Source organism: Copidosoma floridanum, unplaced genomic scaffold, assembly GCF_036245765.1.
Source record: "Copidosoma floridanum isolate Cflo_tuat_1 unplaced genomic scaffold, Cflo_Japanese_pri ptg000004l, whole genome shotgun sequence".
NCBI lineage: Eukaryota > Metazoa > Arthropoda > Insecta > Hymenoptera > Encyrtidae > Copidosoma > Copidosoma floridanum.
In genome coordinates, this window is record NW_028321881.1 from 29,762,777 (window position 1) to 29,778,900 (window position 16,124).

The window sequence follows — 16,124 nt, forward strand, 5'->3', positions numbered from 1 at the left end:
AATTTAGTAGAGTTTATAATAAATAAAATATTCATTTGTAACTGACGGTCTTACGGACACCATATTATATATGTAGGTACATATGTACGCGCGTAGGGGTGGGCTACAGAAAAATTTTTTTTTCCTTGTGCTACTATGAAACAATTGTTCATGATGATGCAAATAAATTTTGAATGTTCTCAGCTTTTCATATAAATATACTAAGAGGAGCCTCATTGTAGTTTTTAGTTTTAACCGTAAATAGTGCAGAAAAACCTTTTTAATGAAGCATAGATGAAATGTAATACTTACTAAATACATAATAACACACAGTGTATATTACAGCACAAGTATAATTTTTGCAACAAGCGTTTAACTTATACTTGGCACTTATAAGTAGAGGTAAAGGAAAAGGAGGAATCAAAGGAAAAAAGGAGAGGAAACGAACTCGTTTCGTTCTTGACCAGTAGCTGAACTCTTCAGTACGGCGTGCTAGTGATCTTAGCCGTAGACGAGCACGACTGATACTTTTACTGATATGCAGATATACATTATACGATGGCAAGATTGATACAGCATGTCGAAATATATGAGCGGTGGAGGAAATGATGACACCGAAAAGCCTGTAAGGCTTGTATTATCAAATTTAATAATTTTGGTGTCCATTACTTGATGATAATCTATTAAATGAAGCATAGATGAAATGTAGTACTTACTAAGTTTTATACAAAACCTACTAAGATTTTTTACAAGATTACCACTTAATAACACACAGTGTATATTACGGCACAAGTATAATTTTTGCTACAAGCGTTAAACTGTTTATTGTACTGAAGAGTTCAGCTGGTGGTCAAGAACGAAACGAGTTCGTTACTACTCCTTTATTCCTTTACTCTAGGGGCCAGGTCAGTTTCGCCGCCGATCGAGGTCCCCTTGAACAGCAAGATTTTCTAGATGCATTTTGACCTCCTCAATGCGAATCTGCAAGGTGTTTGGACGTATCAGCTGCATCTTAATTGTTATTAAAAAATTAAATGTTTAAGACGCTATAAAAAATAATAAAATCACTACCAGAAAAATAAAAACCATGCCAAACGATTCCAATTCTTTTTATAAGTACGTCAGGTTTTGAAAAATTGAGAAATATTAATCTGAACCAAAGTTATTGCATTTTTAGTGGAAAAATCTAGCTTCTGTATCCGTCGCGCTCCTTATTTTCGTCATAACTCGGTCAAAAAATAATATTTTAAGCTTCAAAACCTCTTATTTTTAAGAACAAGGTCTAATCTATATTTATAAGTGAAAAAAAAGTTTTCTGAAAGTGCTCTTTTTGTTTTTAAATGCTGTAATATACAAAAATTTTGGCGTATAAACGGACAGTAATTTGTTTATAAGCTTTCACCTTTTTTGCTTTCGAGGTGATAAATACAAAAACTATGCTAACTTATTACATTTCATCCACAGAGCACGCCAGTTTTTACAGAATTAAAAAATATGGACGAGAAAAAAAGTTATTCCAAAATTAGCCAGATGATGTTGCGCGTGGCGTAAGGTGCGCGCCGCGCCTCGAATGACGTACTCGTTATTCGCACGCTGACTTGGCTTTTGACTTAAATTTTTAATCTTACCACCTTTAATTGTTTATAATTATTTTTTTAGGTAAAATGGGCCACAAAATTGCATTTAAAATGAAATTTTACGATTGCTGATATGCCCACAACGGTTTAATAACGACAAATAAATAATTGAAAAATCTAACTACATACTTAATTTCAAATAAGATAGCTCAAATTAAATGATTATAATAGTGATTATACGTATTAATGAATCATATACTAACAATTTGTTTTATTGTGCTTGTAAAATTTTGCCGTACTATTTAAAATGCACGTATAAGCTTTTAAATTTTTCCGCTTTAGTAATAATATTAAAATAAATACATTTATTTCTAAATATAAAATTAAACATGTAGTTGAATTTTTCAATTATTTGTTTGTCGTTATTATGAATTCTGTAAAAACTGGCGTGCTCTGTGGATGAAGTGCAAAAAGTTTGCATACTTAGTTTTTGTATTTATCATCTCGAAAGCAAAACAGGTGAGAGCTTATAAACAAATTACTGTCCGTTTATTCGCCAAAATTCTTATATATTACAGCATTTAAAAACAAATAAAGCACTCTCAGAATACTTTTTTTTAACTTATACATATAGATTAGACCTTGTTCTTCGAAATGAGAGGTTTTGAAGCTTAAAATTTAAATTTTTGACCGAGTTATGACGAAAATAACGAGAGCGACGGACGCAAAAGCTAGATTTTTCCACTAAAAAAGCAATAACTTTGGTTCTAATTAATATTTCCTAATTTTCAAAAACCTGACGTACTTATAAAAAGAATTGGAATCGTTTGGCATGGTTTTTATTTTGCTGGTAGTGATTTTATTATTTTTTATAGCGTTTTAAACATTGAATTTATTAATAACAATTAAGGAGCAGTTGATACGGCCAAACACCTTGCAGATTCGGATTCAGGAGGTCAAAATACTTCTAGAAAATCTTGGTGTTTAAGGGGACCTCGATCGGCGGTGAAAATGACCTGGCCCCTATAGAGTACTTTGATTCCTCCTTTTCCTTTACCTCTATTTGTAAGTGCCAAGTATAAGTTTAACGCTTGTAGTAAAAATTGTACTTGTGCCGTAATATACACTGTGTGTTATTAAGTGGTTATCTTGTAAAAAATCTTAGTAGGTTTTGTATAAAACTTAGTAAGTATTACATTTCATCAATGCTTTATTTGATAGATTATTATCAAGTAATGGACACCAACATTATTAAACTTAAAAACCTTTTTTTTTATTTGGATTTTCATTGCAGCCCAATGAACAAGTGTAATATACGTGTGAATACATATTATCGTAGAAAAATGAACAATCTTCAAAAAAGGTCTGACACGATTTTTCACGAACTTCACTCATTTAAAAGTTTAAGAACATAATTTGTAGAACATAAACGAAAAATAAAATGAAATAAATGTTGTTTTATGTTTCTCAGCTATTATTTTCTCGAAAAATATTTTTTTTAAATACTCATACTTCATTTGATGTTCCACTTTGACCTTTAATACCTTTTGAACGAGTTGAGTTAGCAAAAAATCGTGTCGGATAATTTTCAAAAATCGTTTAATTTTCTACAAAAATGTAGTTATTCTAACATGTTTGTTCGTTACAGTGAAAAAAAATAAAAATTAATAATTTTTCCTCTGTTACAAAATGAGAAAATGGTAATGGGGCATCTTTAGTATTAATATTCAGAGCTACAACTGTTAAAATTTTTTTTTTCATCACCATTGACAATATATTCATGGCACCATATTGGACAAGAAAAATAAATTTTTTACAGTTTTACATATATATTATATATATATATATATATATATAAAACAAACGCTCACAGCATAATAGTTATTTACGGATAAAGCTTATGGTTGAAACACTCTTCAGGTATTTTGGTTAATATAATCAAATGCATAAAATGTGGTACATAACGTAGCAATGATGAAAATTTTCTAGACTTGTCACTACCAGTAACTGATGATACGAAGATGATGTTACATAAAATAGTATGTGCAGTATCTCTATTTGTACCAGTGTATGTTTTATGAATACATTAATAATTATTATGTAGTAACAATACGTTAATTTCACAGGAAGACTGTCTCATACTTATGAGTAAACCATCGATATCAGATAATCTTATAACTTGCTATGCTTGTAATAAGCGAACCTTTATGATAAGAGTTATGGAAATGAAAAATTTACCAACTATTCTCGCATTAACTTTGAAGCGGTTTTAATATGATCACGTGAACCAAGTGCAAAAAAAACTTCACCAAAGGCAAGTAATTTTTTTCCCAGTGTACATGAAAAATAAATTGTATGAATTGTCATATTCATATATACATTTTCTTAGATGGTCATCATGGAGGAAAAAGTTTCTATCTTGATTTTACACTGAAAAAAGGTACTATCTCGGCAGTACGAAGAAATGTACCATCTCCTAGCTATCAGGAAAACGGCTATATCGTAGATAAGAAAATGAATAACTGACCAACTGTTTTATACTGGGAAGTATTCGAGAAATCTATTTTTTCTCATACATCCGAAATTATTATAGTTTTTGGAAGCCAAAATACAGCCGTTTTTCTGTTGCTCCGAAATAGTACCTAAGTCTAGCAGCGCTTCGATAGTACCTACCACCGAGCATCAAAATACTACTTTCCTCGGTGCTGAGACAAACTAGTATCTTGTCTCAACAGCGCCGAAATGATACCATTCTGAGCGCAAATATGAGATAGTTTCCTCTTTAGTTCAAAATCGAGATAGTACCTTGTTCTTCCCAATGATATTCATACTATATCTAACACGTTGTCTTATAACAATATTGTCTTATCAGGATTACTTTTTCACCCACATTGGATCTTAACGATTTTATTTCCTTGACTGATGATGATAAAATTATACATGGAGAAAATAAAGGTAAGCATCTGAACGTGCATCTATTAACAATAATTTTTACTGCTGCATATTTGTATAATGTATAAAAAACGTTAAATACATTCATAAAATTTGCTTTCACCACAAACGTAACATCGCCTTCATAGGTATGGGCATTCCATAGTTGTCATCTCGTATATACAAAAATTGTGTCTTACCTCCACTGATCAGATACTCACTATTACTTGTCTCGACACATACTATATTTTCCCTTTCTTCATTTTTCGATACTCAGTTCTTTATTGAATTTTACGATTTTTTTGACTTTTTTAATCTTAACTCTGTTCCAAAGGATCAGAGAGAATTGCTCGAAGGAGGAAAACAAAGTGCTTAAAAAAAGCTTCAATTTTTTTTTTTGAAAAGTCTCAAACAGTGTCCTACATTAATAGTTATTGACACTTAAAGCTCGATAGGAGTAAACCAATTTCACAAATTTTATTGAATTTTTCATTTTTTTAAGCTTATTCTGTTTGGTACTTTTACCGCTGATCGTACTTCTCAATAATGTAAAAAAGAAATTAAAGCTTATCTCAAGAGCTTCATTTTCCTTCTTTGAAAGACTCCGTACGACCTTTTGAAGCATTGTTATGACTGAAAAGTACAGAAAAAAATAACAAAAATACGGAAATTTTTATGAATTTGTTACGTGGGAAAATGATATCGTACGTAATAAATTTAACTAATTTTTTGATTTTTTACTGTAAGTGCTCACCGATTTAGTATGTCATCAAAACTTTTAACAACTCAAAAAGAATATTCAAGGTTATGTCAAAAACTTTATTTTCTATTTTTTAATACTTTCTTGGGCGTAATTATGAGTAAAATAGTAAAAAAGTCAGAAAATATCGTGTTAAAGGTATTTTCATGTTTTTGATCATAACTATGCTCCATAAAGTCGTACAAAGTCTTTCAAAAAAGAAAAATAGATCGATTGTTAACAATATTTTTTTGATTCTGAGTAATATATGGGATGAAAAAACGTACTTGCAAAGGTGTGCTTACTTACAAATTTTTACCTTATATTTCGACACTGACAATGACAGATTTTTCGTAGAATTCCTACTTTAGTAATAGTTGGTTTCATACACATTGCAAAAGATACTGTTGTAGTCTAAAGTACAATAATCTGTTTCATTCCAGATAAGCAAAAGTATAATTTAGTTGCCGTCCTTGTACATGGAGGAAGCAGTATGATGCAAGGTCATTATTATACATTTGTGAAGGATGTCGAACATAACACGTGGGTCTGTTTTAATGACGAAAAAGTTTCATTGGTAAATTAAATTACAACCTCTGATAGTTTTTTTATACATTTATAAAAATTAAAATTGTCTATCACAACTTCGTCTATCCAACCTTTTTGTCTCAATGTAAATTAAAAAGAAAAAAAAATATATAATAGTATTGAATACATTACAATAATTTGTATACTGACAGTGGTTAGACATAAAGTTCAATACTACAGAATACATCGGGTGGGATGTATTTACATTTATAATCCGGAACAAAATATGTGTAATAGAAGAGGGGTTACATAATTTACGCATGTAATAAGTCTAATGATATGTTAATGTTATTAATTTTATTTGTAACTGTATTAACAATAGATGTTTATCGAAAATGTCAACATTTTTCAGACTTAGTACTAAATTAAATCAAAATAGAACTATAGATAAAATTTTTTATTTTTAAAAATATTGTGTGCATAAACGTTGTATTATTATTTAAGATTTTTTCCTTTTAGGTAACGTGGGAACAAGTCAAAGAGACGTTTGGATGCGATGACCTACAATTTAATATTAATAATGGGATTCCAGTCGCATACATACTAGTATATTGCCAAAGTTCTAGAGACTGTAACGTACGTATCAAGTTGAAAAATCGATCCGACTATGTTGAGGTATAAATTTGAACTCATACAAAAATGTAATTGGGCTGTTATCATTATAATTAGAGGTAGTGAGATTTTTTTTAATTCTTAACATGTAATGTGTTGGACAGAAAAAAATAGTTTCTATTTTTTATAAAAATGCTTTGTAGTAGGTAACGTTTTTGTTATCGAATGTCATCAATCTTTTTTAATAAGTATTATGAATTTAGTGCTAAGTGCACTTTCCCTTTCGATAAATTAAATGAACACAAAATATATACTTGACAACATTATCATTTTATTTCTCAAATAATAATTTTTCAGCTTCTCAAACACTCCCGAAGTAGGAATAATAATTCTTAAATTTTAATTATGATACTTTCTGAATAGTTGACGCAAATTCAAAAATCCGATGTTACGTATCTATTGCACTTGACTAAATCGCAAGAAGTCAACGATATTCCTCCCGCATTTACTGCATCAGTGCAGCCCACACCTGAAGTTGCTGTTACGAGTTCTACTAATATTAATGATTATATTATTGATGACAAAGTAAGTAACGTACACAGTTATAATTTCGATTGGCGGCAATCGCTACAATTGTTTGTATTGGTCGTTGTAAAATTCTAATAATTTTATATTATTCTAGAACAACATTGAAAATATGTGATCAAATCCCAGAACATTTTTTTCTCTGTCCCTGGCATAATATTAGATTGCATCACGATTTTTTTTCCACTCATTCATTGTAGTTTCATTCCATGAATATTATTATAGGTAAATAATTGAACAACAGGCAATAGACGGCTTTTATTATTTCAGTAGAAAATATAAAAGCGAAAAAATTGTCAAAAACGCTAAATTTTATTTGTTTTTTTGAATAATTGTATTTTAGTACGCTGTAACTTTTGGACTGTTTTGAAACATACCTCTAAATAACTTAAAATTTTTCACAGGGTTAACTTTTAATGTATTTTTTAAAAAAACTTTCATGATTTTGGGTGAACTCCTAATTAGAAAAAAATGTTGGAGGCTTGAAAGTACTGTCGCAACATTTAAAAATGCATCTTTTGTATTTTATCATGCCATGTTTGTTACATCGAGCATTTCTGATATTGAGTATTTTTTAAATCGCCATTAAAAAATTTTCCGTTAAACTAAACTTGATAATAAAATAATTCGGGTATTTTAATTAAAGGTAATCCCTTACATAAACTGGAAATAAAATTAGAAATAACAAAAAAAGGTGCGAACATAATTTTTAAAAATCAGTATTTTCAATGGTATATCATGAATGTTCATAAGAACATTATGAAAACATTGTTCACCACTCAATTTAATCCAACAAACATAGTATCAGGTCGCTTAGTGGATCCAACATGTGCAATACGTCAAAAAATTTGGTTTTGTTATGTAGAGTTATCACTGCTTTTACTTTAATTTTTGAAAAATTATGACTTTCTGACAGCAATAAACAAAAATTCTGCATGAGATATTTTTTTCTTAAAATTGGCCTAATTATTTTACAAAATATAGTCCAAATCTAAATCCACACATTTTTGTATTTGTTTAAACAATTGGGATCTTGCATGAAAAATTCTGTTTTGTCCGTCTTGTATAGTTTTGAAAAATAATGGACACGTATTTTTTCTTTTTTCTTAAAAATAAAAATTGAAAGAAATATAGTGTATATATAGTACATTAAAATTATGGCATTTTAAAATTAACAGAAAACACTATACATGTGTGACCTTGTAAATCATACATTACACATTGATATTCTACAATTAAGTACGAAAAAAATCAGCCCAAAAACATAAAAAACGGTATAAAACTTTCAGTGATACAGCGTTTTTAAAAAAGTATCAAACGTACACATAACCTCAAATAACGCAGAAACGGTAACATAAAATTCGCTCAAAATTAAACATTGTCAACATAATATCAAAACCAAGTGTTTCTAAAAGTTTCAAGAAAAAAAAATTTATTTTTACTCGAGTTACAGTGAAAAGTAAAAATGACTGTTTTTCACATATGTCGTTATGACGTTACATACATAAGGAGTATATCTATAGCTATGAAGAATAGATAATCCTTATGGGGCTACATCTTTTAGAGTTGTTGATTTAAAAAAAAAAAGAAAAATACATGCCGAGTATTTTTCAAAGTTCTACAACACGGACCAAATAGAATTTTTGATGCAAGATTCCAATTGCATGGTAAACAAATTATGATATTCTGGTGAATTGGTATTCAGTGAATTAGGTTAAAATGTGAAAGTATACATAGAAAATAATAAAAAAATAATTTATACTTTCATTTATTTTTTTAAACTAGTTAACAGAACCAATCAAGGGGTAGGATACTTGCAAGTATTAATATGTAATTTCTTATATATATATGCGTCTTTCAGAAAAGTTGTACATCTTAGTAGTCTAAGACTTTTGTTAACAATGTTTTTAATTTTTAATGTTATCCTGATTGTCTTAAAAAATTTATTGCAACATCCATTTTCGCCAACATGAATAACGAAAAAATATTGTGAAAGAGTATTAATCGTTGTGTTAAGTTTTATATTTTGTGAATTATATTAAAAGTGTTTTGCAAACGAAAATAAAAAACAAAATTTTGTATCGTGAACGCTGTGAAAATAACTATACAAATATCGTAAAAACTTAATAATTAACGTTTATTATTTAATGTGTTTTATAAAAATGTATAACTCGTGTGGAAAATATTTCTTAGCAGGTCAGCCTGAAATTTCAGTTTATAACTTTTAATTTGGAAATTAGATGAAGTTAACTGTCAAAGAAAAATTATCAAATTCCAACCTTACTGAATTGCATGTCTCTTTTCACACTTAAAAAAATTTGTTTCATTTCACTTATTACAATACTGTTTATAGTATCTACATTTGAAGTAATTTTTCAACTCATACAGCTCTATCTCCATTGACTCAAACGATTATGTAAAACTAAGAAATTCACAAATTTTTTAAGAAGCACTCTAGGAAATAATTTTAAGAGACTTTGTGACAAGACTGTACATAAAATTTCATGAGTGTGCTCTAAAATTTAGAGATTATCATTTTTTGCTTTAAATTAAAAAGTTTCTGGGATTTGCTAATATGCTTATCATCTTTGTATAAATAATATTAAATTTTTCCTGTTTAACAAAAATAATTTTTTGTGTCAAGAAAATTTTTAAGAACATAAACTGCTGATCAGTACACCTGACATGTTTTATTTTTTGAAAATACGTAAAAGCTGTGTAATACTTAGTCCGTTTCAGAGATCAGTGACAGTTGTACAGAAACCATTGCCGCTAGCAAAGTTCCATCTGCCACAAAATTAGATCGTGGAATGAACAATAATTTCTTTAATAAACGTCCTACCATTCTGAAATTGGACGAAGAATTAATAAGAAAATATAAGCTGTCAAAAATATTAAAAGAAAAATTAATACAGCTCCAAAAACACGGCAAAGTAGAAAAATGTGATGAGTTCTGCTGCAGTAAAGTTGAAGACATTCATGATGATAACATTTTCGAAACAACTGGTTAGTATAATATCATTCAAATTGCATATGAAAATTGATGTAATCATTTCTACATCATTGTTTGGAATTTAAAAGCAGTAGTGATAAGAATAAAAGTATTTTGAACGTATTGGGATCCGAACAACAGTCGGGGTAGGGGTGGGGCAAAGCATAGGCTAGTCTCGTGTCGAGGCTTCGGAATACCACCACCATAATTATATACAAAATGAGTGATTATTAACAGTGTCTTAGACTGATAATGAGTACTTTAATTTATTAAATTTTTTAATTTTGAGTGATACACATTTATTATAACAAAATACTTTATTACGTTACGTGATTCAATTAATAAAAACTCAATCACACTTACAGAAATTAATGAATCAGAACATTTGGAACCAAGCACGTGGCAGGAGGAGGAAGAGAAACTGTAAGTTTTTATTGAAAATTAAGTATGTGAATGTAAGTGCAATGTATGCGAGTGTATAGTAAATTTAGCCAACGATTTAGTATGTATGTAGTGTAAGCATTCGTTAGTCTTCAAGTAAATATTGTTACTAAGCAAACATAAAAATTACAAACGATATCCTGTATAGTTATGGAGGTAAAATAAAAGTGAAGTTTTTTTCAATAATTGTGATAACTCAACATAATTTACAATTTAAGTTAATCATATAACATAAAAAAGAGACGTCTTTTCTGTATCGGCGAAGAAGCGATGTAAGAGAGTTAAAACAACCCTCATAAATAACTATTAAAATAGACTTTTCTGCCCTCGAGTGGTTTTAGGAGGCTGGTACTTCCTCGGGCAAAAAAGCAGTTTTCCGATACTCGTTCGAAAAGTCTCCTTTACGAACCTCGTTACGGACCTCTCGGTTCGCAAACAGAGACTTTTTAAACTCGTAGGAAAACTACCATTTCGTCCCTCGGGCGGAGTGCTTTCCGCCCTAGGGCACACTTTCCGCCCACGGGCTGGAAGAAACATTGTGGCCCTGCCGGGCCCAAAGTGTGTTCCCGCCCTATGGCGAAAAGTGTGCCCACGGACGGAAAGTTGCACTTTCCGGCCTAGATACAAAAATAGTATATTTCTCACCTAGGGCGAAAAGGACAATTTGCGCGCCCAAAGGGCGCGATTGTTGTATGTTTCTGCCCGAGGTGAGAACGACATTTTTTGTATCGAGGGCGACTTTCCACCCATGGGAAAACTCTTCGCCCGCCAATTACTTCCCGGTAGGGCCACATTGTTTCTTCCCGCCCTAGAGCGGAAAGTAATTGGCAAGCGGAAAGTATGCCCTAGGGCGGAAAGCACTCCGCCCGAGGGACGAAAATGTCGTTCTCACAACAGCAGGAACATACAGGAATCGCGCCCTTCGGGCGCACAAGTTGTACTTTCCGCCCTAGGTAAGAAATATACTATTTCTTAACATCGCAAAAAAAATTAAATATAGATATAACTTTAACTCCAAATGGTTTGTTATAAAATGGCAGCTCTATAACAATTATTTGAACCCAAATAGGTTGCAACCATTAATTTTTTCAAGTAACAATTTTGGTTTTTTTTCTTTAATTTTTCGAATACCAAATTTTCAAAATCGTTTTAATTAAGTGAAAATATACTTTTCCACCCTCGGGTGGTTTTGGGAGGCTGGTACTTCCTCGGGCAAAAAAGCAGTTTTCCAATACTCGTTCGAAAAGTCTCCTTTACGAACCTCGTTACGGACCTCGCCTTCGGCTCGGGCCGCAAACCTCTCGGTTCGCAAACAAAGACTTTTCAAACTCGTAGGAAAACTACTATTTTCGTAAAGAAAAAAAAAATTATAGTTCAAGTGTTACTGTAATTTTATCAAAAACTTTAAATAGGGGAGTTATCCATCGTTTTATTCACAAAATTGCAACTTGGTTTTCGAAAAATCGGAAAAAAATGGTAGCTTTCGTATCTGGTGGCGCAAGTCGCCAAGGCGAGCTCCAGGTACCAGACTCCTTGTGCTTGCCCTGGTTGGATGCGCACCAGGTGCGAACCCTATTTTTCCTACTGAGGGCGCACGAAACGTCCAAATGTTAAAAAAAACGCCCAAAGTAGGAAAAATTTCTTTACTTGAAAACATTATGGGTTGCAACCGTCAACAACCGATATAATAGTATAGAACTGCCATTTCATAACAATTTGGTATTAGAATTTGGTCAATATTTCGTTTTTTGTTTCGAGATACTAAAAAAACTTTATTTTTAATGATGATTTTGAAGGGTTGTTTTTACCCCCTAAAATCGCATTTTCGCAAAAAAAAGGATAGTCTCTCACAATTTTATGTTCTTCTACAAATAACAGTTTCTTGCCAGATCATCAATATAAAAAAATAACAATAACATTACCTTTTTTTTGGAAGTAGATGATTTTTCATGATATTTCAGAGAGTATGGGAGCCATGACAAACTTTGCCGCATGACTGCCTTAAAATTTTTTTTTCTGTCACTTTAGTGAGGGGATTTTTTTACAATTCCTCACATACGTATCTATGAGAAAACTCTTTCTTTTTTAACCGTGGCGTTTTTGAGTGTCCTACAAAAATTTAAAAATGCTCAGGTTATTGAATAATGACATCTATTGCTTTCTAGCTGCAATAAGCCAATTCGACGGTAGCCGCGACCAGTAGCGACGCGTGGTGGTTTAAGTATAAACTAAAACCTTTCCCATTTTTGGAGTTTAAGTTAAGATAGTGATAAGAGAATAGTAATGAAAACATTGAAAATGTCAAAAACTTAAGAAGAAAACGTAAAAGCAAAGCACCTGTATAAGTGCAGCATGTCTTGGAGTAAAAATGAGACGTCTATGAGCGGCATTTTATCTGTCCAGTTTGGATTTTTGTTTTGGGTATAAGTGTACAACTGATATGCACTACTTGAGGTGATCCTTTTTTTTCTTTCAGCTTTCCAAACCTTGCAACTCTAACTGATAGTTGTTTCATTTAATTTAATAGCAAAGTCTACAGCAACACATACGTCAAATAAAAATCTCCCTCTTTCTTACTCAAATTATGAAACCTGACAATGTTTAAATTACTTGGCCTTGATGCATGGATACCATATAAAATAGAATAAGATTTGATTCCAAAATAGATTTTGGATACAAGTATTTGTTTGCATTCTTCTGTTTTCAAAAATGTGATAGCTGCATGAGGCGATCGATTCTGATCATTTGAGATGCAACTCTTGTTATCATATCCGTTTTTTAACTGAAGCAGCATACAATCTGAATTTTCTAACATTATTAAATATTTTGTTATTCATAAATCAAGTTTCCATGGGTTTTTAACAAACAATAAGTTTTACATCACACCTTGTAATATTTTCGCCTTAGCTTCTATTCCAATTTCACAATCAATAGTTGGGACTTTATATTTAGATTCTTTTATTTTTCCATGACAAAAATTTTTGATTGGGACAGTTTCGTATATGGCGGTGACAGCACTTTGGCAGAGGTTTTAGTTTCCTTGTCAACCACCACGCGTCGCTACTAGTCGCAGCTACCCTCGAATAAGAAATGTTAAGCTCAGGGCTCTTCACGCACGATCCCTGGTTAGGCTACTTTGGTGTGAGGCTATTTTTAGCTCCATCTTGTCAAGTAAATAAATAATTTCTCAAAATAAGTGTGAAGTTTCGGTGTCTGAAATTTTTATATGTTCCTATGATAATTATATATAGTTCACGCATTTTTTTTCAAAAGATTCCTAGATTTTTTTTTTCGTGATAAGACTTCCTTAAAAAATTTAAAAACCTAATACAAAGTTGATATTATTACAGCGAATTCACGAGTTACTGAACTCAGTTGAAAAACATTAATGCTTTATTTAACTTGTGTGGATCATTGAGACTATCTCAAGAACTGTTAATCGAATCTGGAGAGAGCAGATCAATGCAATCATCCCAATCTTCGAAAGCTTCATCGAAAAGTAATAAGTTGAGAAAAGTACGTTGAATGGAATAGTGCGTAATTTAATAAAGTACGAAAGTACAAAAAAAAATATTTTTTAGATTTCCAGATACGTCAAAGGACTATTGGCCTTATGCCCCTACTGTAATTTAAAATCAGCAGATTTGAATTACTGCCTCTATTGTAAACAAGCATTTCTAGAAACTGTAGCTACCTGTCCCACACCTTCAGTATGGGTTGACAATGTTCCCTACCAGGTGAGTGTACTTTAATTTTTTTTTTAATAAAAAATCTCACAGGTGACTAATACTTGCACAGATATAGGGGTAAATGGCGCAGTAACTTCGCATTGAAATTTTTGACTGAGCTAAATTGTTTACTTCTCTATTTTTAGATGAAGGTTGAAGCAGTCTCATATTGTTTTTATCTGCAGCATTTCGTATGATACGAAGAACGTGTTTTTTTTTTGTTATGTTACTTATTTTTTTAACAATTGTTTTAGCGTTAATATCACTTGCTTCTAATACTGTGCATGGTTATAAAATCATCACCAATTAGGTACTGCGCACCTCAATATTGCACGGGTATCTCCCTTGAGGTTTTCATGTTGAAGCTCAGACCTAATTTCTGCGCACCAATGTCTGTGAACGTCTTATTTACGATTTATCCCTATACATTTCATGTATTTCATGATGTATTTACTATCAATCTACGCGTTTTTTGTCATAACATTATTTTTGTTATACCACCACCACATGTATTGAAAAAATTTATATTTAGGTATATACATTATAAAAATAGTGTAAAACAAAATTACAAAATTTTACGCAAGCCCACACGGAGAGATCTCTGGTACTACGGTAGTATGTATAGCCGCATGCAACAGTAGTATAGTGCGTCGTATACGACTGTAGCGCCCGCGCGCCACAACGAAAGTATGTGGCTTCTGCTACCGTAGTATACAGGCCTCCGTGCAACTGTAGTGCGTGAACTATACTACCGTTGCTTCTGCCTTATACTACAGTTGCAACGCTGATATACTGAATTGGTATATTACCCCGCTTACCAACTTTGCTCGGGAGCCATACCAAATCGGTATTGACCCCAAGCAAATGTGCACACACACATAAGTGTATATATATGTATATGTACGTCGTTTGATGCGGCGGCGGCGGCGCTGCACTATACATATATATCTATAACCTCGTGTTTGCCGCTCGTTAGGATGTATATGTGTATATATATTTTTTTTTATATACATACTTATGCGTATATAATATATACACGATATTTTTTGTACAGTTTTATATGTATATATGGAATGTGCATATAAAAAATTATATCGTGAGGACAACACGGCGCGGTGGCGTAAGCTTTGTTTTTATACATTTTGTGACAAGAAAAAGGATTATTTTGAAGTTTTATAGATATTTTGGCCTTTTTTGAGTACGTGATTGAACAAAGCTGTCTTATTCCATTAGTGCATATTCCAATACGTGCTCAGACTGCGTGCTGATAAGTAACCTTAAAGCAAACGACAACAAAGGCTAGAAATTTGTACAAGAGTAAGTGTAGTCGTAAAAGTTAATAACTTTTCAGTACATATAAAAGCATGCGAATTTCTTTCATAATTGATCGAGTTAACTTGTAAATTAACATATAAATCCTCAAAAATATTTGGGTAGTATAGTTACGGGATTAGTGTCGTAACTGCTCTACAGTGCTGTGTTTACTACCATTAACTTCAAAAACTAAAACCATCTATAGCTGTCTGTTTGAGTGGATGGTCTAATAAGTTATTTAAATTAATGAAACTTGGTTAAGCATTTTCAATTTTTCAGACAGTAAAATAAAACTTATAATATTTTGGCAGTATTTGGTGTAAATGCAATTCTAAAAATAAATTTTATTTATAGTATTTTGCTTCTAAAAACGTAAGAGTGCTCAAATTAAATATATACTTTTTATTGCTCGAGAGACAAAAGTTACTCAGAATCCATAAGTGCTTTAGCTATGATGAATTTACAAATGTGTAGTGTGGTATAAACTCAGTAAAAGGACCTGTTCGCTGGCATATCCTAAAGACAGTTTAAAACGTGTCGTTTCATCGAAGGCTAAATGTCACAATATTTTAAATATTTATGTTCTTATACAATACTGAACAGGTCAGTTCACAATCCAGTGATGATTGCAAATAGCTTAATTTTGATTCAAATTTCAAATAGTCAGCGAAGAGCTGTTTTACAGTGAATTGAGTGTT

General features: G+C 31.5%; 1 protein-coding gene across 2 annotated transcripts in view; it reads right to left on the minus strand.

Moving 5' to 3' along the window:
- The window catches only part of LOC106639710 (U7 snRNA-associated Sm-like protein LSm10), a 153,188-nt gene that overhangs the window by 105,526 nt on the left and 31,538 nt on the right, over positions 1-16,124 (minus strand). The window lies entirely within an intron of this gene.